This window comes from Rhinichthys klamathensis, unplaced genomic scaffold (genome assembly GCF_029890125.1).
Source record: "Rhinichthys klamathensis goyatoka isolate OS25496 unplaced genomic scaffold, OSU_Roscu_1.1 h1tg000059l_1, whole genome shotgun sequence".
Taxonomy (NCBI): Eukaryota; Metazoa; Chordata; class Actinopteri; order Cypriniformes; family Leuciscidae; genus Rhinichthys; species Rhinichthys klamathensis.
The window spans coordinates 5,108,535-5,117,075 of NW_026606604.1; positions in this window are offsets into that span (position 1 = coordinate 5,108,535).

Genomic DNA, 8,541 nt, shown 5'->3' on the forward strand with positions numbered 1-8,541 from the left:
AGGTGAGTATGAACCATGATTAAGATATGGCAGAAAAATGTAATAACTTAATCAGTAACCTGAAGAGTCCTGAAACAAATAGTGAGACAGGAAAAGCAAACGCTGTAAGCAGCTGTGCTCTAAAGCCCTCACTTTAAATAAATTTGCAGAAATGATTAAGTAAATGGTAGTCAGGATTTTGATTCTGATTGGAAATTTAAAAAAACTTGACTGGCTACAAACAAACAAAGAAACTGAAAAATTAAAATGTTTAGCCTCGTATTGCTTACGATGATTACAAGAAGCAAGTGAAAGAAATTCTGGGTCAGGGATAATTTCCCTGGACAAGCGACTAAAGTTAAACAGACACTTTGTGAAAACAATATTTAGCAGCTTATGAAAATTAATGTTCTGCCAATAATAATGATGAAGATTATGATTGGGTTATTATGATTAAATCAGCCACTGGTGGACTGTAAAAGAATACAGAGAACTGCTTAATCAGTAGCTCTGTTTGCATTCCTGAATGGGACACACTGCTTCAAGGGTGTGATACTGTAGTTGAGGCTGAAACAAATTCACCAGATGACAGAGAGTGTTTTAATGGTGGTCATCAGGACCATTTAATACGTAACTCTAAATTCCCACCGAGAAGGTGTTTAAAAATGTGATAGAATGACAACACGTTTCTGGTAATAATGTGAGTTTGAAAGTAGATCAGTGTTTAAATGACGATATTAAAGTTGTCGTCTGAGAAAGAACAAGAGATAAAACAAGGTCAAAAGATTGAAGTCTTAAAGTGAATCCTTTTGAAGAAAAGATCTATAATAGTAATTTTTATAAGTTGATGTAAAATTAATGACTCCAACAAATGTGAGTTGCAGAATATATCAAAGTAACTTAAAGGATGATTGTGTTGCAATTAAAATTTTTAAAAAGATTTTAGATGATATAGAGAGACTAATCTCACAGATGATTTACAATAACTGCAAAAGTATCACAAGCAGAGAGTGCTTGCCTCGTCAAACTTAGTGTGAATCCTAATTGGAGATTGATAAACTCCAAGAGAAAACTGAAGTCAAATATTAAACTATGGTTGAGAACTTGACAATTAAAATTGAGATTGAGAAATGTGAAACGTTATTGAGAACTAGAATAATTATTTTTATGTAAAACAAATAAGCAGAAGCCGTACTGAATTAACAGTTGCTAAATGCTGATTAAACAAACAGCTTGAAAAGTTGACCATGAAAGAACTAGAAGCTGATGTTTAGTTTTCAAAAGATAAGTTTGTTATTGGCTGTAATGAAACAGTTTGCTTATCTGAATCTGATGTGTGCTGTGGCTGAAACTGCCAGTGCAACAGACTCAATCTGAGTGGAAATTTGTAATGCCTAAATTTCCTGATGTGTGGGCAAAAGACAAATATAAATAATATGTTTATTTGAAACCGTATGTAATTTCTGGCAAAGATGCCTTAAGCTGGGATAGAGTTAAAAGATGATAGATAAATGTTTGATGTTAGAAGTATATGAGAGAGCAGTGTACCATCCAATAGAGTCTCAGAGTCTCTCTCATTCAATGAGTCAGCTAAAAGCTGGTATCTGTGATAATGTGTAAAGCACAGTGTTTCAGTTGAAGGATCATAGACACAGAGATGTTTTAAAAATAAAACTGAATGACTTTAAAGAAGTATTTAAAATAATAATACAGATAGAGATGACATTTTGATTAGGTTAATTTAGGACCAGTAACTTCTTTGTCTGATCTTAGTCCCCACCATGAAACGGGGGAGGGGCCGACGGAAATGTACACTGAATGTACGGTTGTGATCTGAATTCACTGAGTATAATCCAAGTAGCTAGGTTGCTGCTTTTAAGATAGTTAATGGATTTAAGTGATTAAATACTGTTGTTCTGACCTGTCTCCCTATGTGAACACTATTAGGCAATCCGAATGGCTCTGGTGACTCTTGAACGTGCCTTTCCTAAGCTCTAGAAAACAGCTGAGTTCTGTTGAAGCAAACAGCCTGTGATGGGAAAGAGCGGTCACCAGTGGGCACGAGTGGCTACTCAATGACGGGTAAGACCTTCTATTGGCCAGACAGGGGGCAACCCAAGCCAGAGTGGATCACGTAAAGTCACTGGGCATCTCAAGATGGAGGTGTTTATGTGAGAAATGTATGAGAGTGGAGCGGATGACTGTGAGGCCAGCAGCATCCTTTATCGTTAGGGCGGATGAGCTGTGAGGAGTTACAGACAGTCTGACCCAGAAACGTGATGTTCCTCTAATACCAATCACCAGAAACCGCATTCATTGTATGGCTTGTTTTTTTTATTGTGACAAGCGTCTGCAAATATGCCAGGGGAAAACACCCTGATGGAGATTATAGATAAAGGGCTAACAGAAATGGGCTTTCAAGAGCCAGCTGAGGCCATGAAGTGATTCCCATTAGTTGTTGTGGAGACAGTAGCAAAACTTTTTATGTACTGGTTTGCCTTATGGGCAAGGAAAATCATAGTGTTGATTTTGAACTAATAGGTCTATGACATAGTTTTAACTCCTGAAGGTCGTTAGACATGGTGGTGGCTAAAGATGAAGACAGCTTTTGTAGATTTGAGAAAAGTCTGGATAACAAGGTGAATGGTCAAAGGTTATTGTAATTAATTTAATATTACATTATGTCTAAGTTACAGCCTTAGAAGGCTGTTGAAAAAGATTATTTATTTATAGTGAGAGAGACTGCTTGAGCAGAGGAAGGGATGGTAACTGTGTCTGTCTTTCCATTATTGGCCTGCTAGAGCAAGCTGAAGCAAAATAATGATAATGAAACAAAACAACCCAGCTGACCTTGTTAAATTCTAATGAATAATGAACAAGACATGCTTTGAAACTGGTTGGGAGACCATGTAAAATTAGGTAGAAGCTACCGGAAAATGGGAAGTTTAAAATCTTATTTAAAATTTAAATCTTTTAGCAATAATATAAAGAAAAATTAATATTGAAAATGAACAGTTAACATATGTGTGTCTAGTATGAGTGCGTATGATGGTGACAGCACTTTATGTCTTGTATGTATTAGTTTGGGGTACTATTATTTCCTGATTTTGAGGATATTGTGTCATTAACCTCTGGAATTAGTGTTTTATCATTACAGATGGGTTAAGTGAAATGACCAACTTTAAAAAAGTTGATAATTCTAAGACAATCTGATGAAAAGACAATGCAGAACATGGGACGAGCTTTAATTGGAGTGGTTTTCCAGCTCTGTCTGCTATTGGTAATTATGAATGCTTTTGTCATTTATGATATTGAACTGAATTACTCTCTGGATTAGTATTTTATATAAATTGGAATTGTAAAGAAGATTGCCGTCCATTCTGGGGTAAAACTCTTGTCTAAATTCAACTGAGGGTCTAAATTTAAATAGACAACTAGGTGGGATCATAAGGATAAACGTAGGAAAAAAAAAGATATATATATAGACTTGACGGCAGAGAGACAAAGTGGCACATTGGCTAAGTCACTATCCAAATTATCCAGAGTGAGCTCCCTCATTTTTATTGAAAGGCCGGAGGGCGAACAAAGAAGGAGTGAATATAACTTCTAAAAAGAAAAGGTTTTATTTCTCAATCCCTTAAATGTATGTATGACATTAGATGTCTAAGAAAACTACAATTTAATAAAGGTAAAAAGAGAAAGCAGCTATATGGCTGTGGGCTGGGATCTGAGTAACATAATATTTTGGTTTCTGTAAAACTGTAAAGATCAGTGGAACTGAGACAAATACTGTGAGAAGTAGTTATAATGAAAAATAAAGTTGAAGTTAATGATAAGAAAACAAGAGTATTGAAGAATTAATAAAATACCATGATTTCCCTAACGAGGGAACTTTAAGTGTCACTAGGCTGACAGTGGTGAGAGACTCGGATGCAGAAGGAACTGGCATGTAGGGCAAGATGGAAGAAATATAGTAGAAGAAAATGTATGTTATGAAAATACAATTTCTGATAGGATTTATGGAAGTCAAATTAAGTTTAAATGGTATGAAAAAGGTTAGGGTTAGACATTGTATGATTGACAGGGATTCAAGTGATATAAGGATAAGGAATGAACAAAAGCTTTATTAAGCAAAATGGGGAACGATCCTATATTTTAGTGGTAAAATAATGTATAAGATGTTATACAATTAAAATGGTACATGCTATGTGACTGTAAACTGAAGGATGATTTCAGTAAAGACTTAAAGTGCTTACATCGATTATTATGGGTCTTAATTATTAATATTTTATTGTTTGTTGTTTATTTTTAGTTAGACAACCATTGTGTTTTAAACCTAAAGGGTCTATAAAAGGGGTAGTGAAAATAATGGATTAACCATCCAACTTTGTTTATAATAAAAGGATTTGGAAATCATAATTTTATAAAAAAATAAAAAAACTAGTGCATATATTCTGGTATTCATGATTATAGACAATGTCTTTATTTAGGATCTGAGTAGTGACTGTGGATCTAGCCCATGCTAGTAGGAATACAGCAATAGTGCTTGCTTATTTAGCCTGGCTTCCAAAGAAAAAATATGTACTTGTTTCGTAATCAGTTATGTGTTTTATAAAAATTTTAACCTGACTGATAAACTGAGGAAGAATGACATTGATGTCCTGTTGTGAGTGGAAGGTGGGAGAGCCTCTTAATGGGGACTGGAATTTTTAGTATCCAGCATGTCCATGACGAGGTGAAGAGACAAGTGTGACCCGGCAGGGGAGCATGCGTCACCACTCCTCCCTTCCGTAGTGACCTCACTGGTTAGACCAGACGTGGCGGTATTGGACCCCACATTGGTCTAAAACGGGGGACTGAAGGGTTGGTCAAAATCCCTTGCCTCTTCAAATACATATATAATCATATATCATTTTGAATGGTTATATACTTCCTTTATAAAAATCAATAATCAAATATATTCATTATCACATAATAATTTTTATATTCTTGTGCTTGTGAAATTATATTTTCTTAAATGCATGGATGCAAGTAACCAGTTTCTTTTAGGTGCATTCCAATCTTACTTTGAGATTGCACTTAGTACACGCAGGACACGAAGGCCACGGAACCCACAAGGCCGTTTGTCTCTTTCTCTGGGATCAGTAGAAAGGTTAGAGGGTCCTAAAGGCAGCGTGGGCACATATGATTCTTCGCTGGACATATGGTCAAGCTATATTGAGCGTTACTATCAAACTTGAATTGTTGTATTAAAATGTATTCTTTCCAGTATATTTCCTTCCTTGGGAGTAAATGTCAGTTATCTGTTTTTCTCCCAAACGAGTGAATGTTTTAGCATTATGTTTTGGTATACTTAACTGATAATAAGGAGCTCAGACTCTCTTCAGCCTTGATGGGAGCTGTTATTTGCTAGTGTCTGTTATTTGTGTGTGTGTGCGTATGACATTCTATGTAGGTTCTGGACGTTCGGACCAGACACCCCGGCGCCCTTCTCTAACCTGCGAGGCCACCACAGGCCTAAATCCAATGAGTGGACGACAACTATCTTGACTAATGGCGATAGGCACCCCTATCTCCTCACATGTGTTAAATTGTTTAGGCTCTTAATGTTTCTTAGCCAATGAGAATCATTCAACCTGTAAGCAATGACGTAGCTTAGACCTTGGAAATGGTATAACTGCTGGGATCTTTGTAACTGTAAGCGGGGCGGCCTACGAACTCCTGTGGGAGTCTTGAAGCTGACTTCTGCTGATGAAAATGCAAACTATCTTCAGTAAAACTTTTCTTTAATTTTTTATAAGTCTGACTCCGGGTCTTCATTCTTCATATCTGGTTCTGGGTCTTTGACTGTATACCCCTTACAGAGGTATACACAGATGTAATCACCATATTTTGTCTTTTTTGTATTTGTGACAAAGATGTCCGCCCACCCAATCTCTCTCTCCCTTCGTTTTTGCTTCTCCTCTCTCTGTTACTGCCAGTTCATAGAGAGAGCCATCTGCTGATGTGCTTCTCTGCGGCAGGAGCCAGATGCCCTCAGTGACAGATTAGACGCCAGTGACCCGCAGTGACTGGCTCCCGTAAGGTGTACGGGAGGGAGCAGCACTGGCATGCTGGGCCGTCCACTGTGGCACACTGGCATCCTACCACCCCGCAAACTCAGTAAGCCCATCACAGCCCAACGCTTATCTCAACCGTGCCACAGCATACAAAGACACACGCTCACCCAATAGAATGTTTAACCAAGTAAGTACAAATGCCACATGAAAGTAAGAAACACTTTAGCAGGGAAACATTTTATGCTGCGTCTGTGCACTATTAATCACATCCATTGGAGGCTGTACACACTGCTGTGTTTATCCAAAATACAATTTCAGAAATGCAGCCCAGAAATGCAGATCCCTTGTAGAGTCCAGAGCTGTATGAATTCAACATGAAGTCAGAATGGGAAAGGCGTCGTCTAGACACGTTCTCTGCTGACATTCAGGGCATTCATCAATAAACTAATTTGAATAATAGACATTGATAATGTTTTATGCCAGGTTAAAGAGATGTGTTTTTAGTCTAGATTTAAACTGACATAGTGTGTCTGCTTCCCGAACAAGGCTAGGAAGACTATTCCAGGGATTGGGTGCCAAATAGGAAAAAGATCTACCGCAGTAGATTTTGATATTCTAGGTATTATCAACTGGCCAGAATTTTGAGATCGCAATAGACGTGAAGGACTATAATGTGTTTAACACATTATAAGAGCTCGCTTAAGTATGGGGTGCTAAACTATTTTGTGATTTGTGAGTAATTAGCAAGATTTTAAAAAGTATGCAATGTTTAATAGGGAGCCAATGCAGTGTTGACAGAACCGGGCTAATATGGTCATATTCCTGGTTCCAGTAAAAACTCTAGGCGATGCATTTTGGACCAGCTGGAGTTTGTTTATTAAGTGTGCGGGGAAAACACCCAGTAGAGCATTATAATAATCTAACCTTGAGGTCATGAACTAACTTTTCTGCATTTGTCGTTGTGCGCATATATCGTAATTTAGATATATTTTCACAGTATATTTACAGATATTGGTACATGTACACTATAATGTTGTGATGTCTAAATTCACTTGTAACATTTAATATGATTAATTTTGTTTTTTGGTGTTTTATTTTTAATGCAGGGTGCATCCTTGCTTTCCACCGTACATCCAGTTCTCTGGATAAAATAAATTCCATCATATATATTGTAAAATGGTTGCTGTATATATACGTTTAAATATTTATCCACAGTTAAAAAACTAAAAATAGCTCTCTTGCCAGGATTTGAACATTCACGCTTGTGTCTTCAATGCCCTTTGGTGCCCTTTTCCAGGCCATTTGCAAAGCAGTCTCCCAGAGCGCAGTGCTCTCGTAAAAGATTTCTGTCATCGAATGCCTTTCCTGTGCATCAGAGCACAACCTCTTTAGAGATTTCCCAATGAACAGTCAAAACTGCCCCTAAATGGCTCTATTATGTCTGACCTCAGGTTCCTCAGTTGAAAAGGTTTGAATCGTTGCGAGTCAAACTGGGTCAGCACGCCATTTCTACATAGCTGTTGTTCTTTTATAGTGTGTAAATGTCATGTGTGTGAATGTGTACTAGGCTCTGGGATATGAAAAAGTTCAATTACATTAATCACACAAACCGGTGATTAAAATACATCTGTGAATTCAGGGGGTGGGAAAAGAAAAATGATTAAAAGATCATTGTGATGCTAATTTGTTCCTAAGAGGGAATTTTCTTAATCTTATTTGTGAAATATTTGCTAAATTGAAAGCACGATAGTTCAGTCACTGCATTGCTTTTTATTTTGTTATAAACATGTTAGTTTGAATATTAACATATTTTATTTAAGAATGTTTTCACTTTAATAAAGTTTACTTTTTTATACAGTCTACTTTTAAATACTTCAGGCAAATTCTGAAAAAGTCATTACATTTTAAGCCTTTTTAATCTTTTTTAAGCCATTTTTTAGGATTCAGAGTAAAGATGTAGGTGTTTTTATTTATGATTGTATTACACTACTTAGCTGTAACTGTGTTTTAAATATTAATACCCTGATTTTGTAAATGTAGGAACCTAATTTGTCTTTCAGAGGTGTTTTTTGGGGGAGGAGGGGTGGGGGGGGGGGGGGGGTCAGCAATGGTGAATAATAGATGTGAGAAATTTCCTTTCCTCACAAGTTACAGAGAACTGATATTAAATAAAAGTGAATTGACAATACTGTTTTCATTTAATCAACTGATGCGTGAATTATATCACAAAGAAAGAAAGATCAGTGTTTCATTTTCCTTCAAAACAAGAGCATAGTCATTCCCAATTTCCCTCTCTATTTTCCAAAAGGATTTTGAGAGAGTTATCTGTCCAAACCAACAGAAGATAATGGTAAATATACCAGAGGTACTGCCAGCGTTGCTGAATTTATGTTATTATAAAAACATCACATAAAGAAGATAGGAAGACATATAGGATCAAAGGTCACGCATGGTCTATGAATCACACTGTGATTGGTTAACATGGATTTAAAAAAATAAAAAT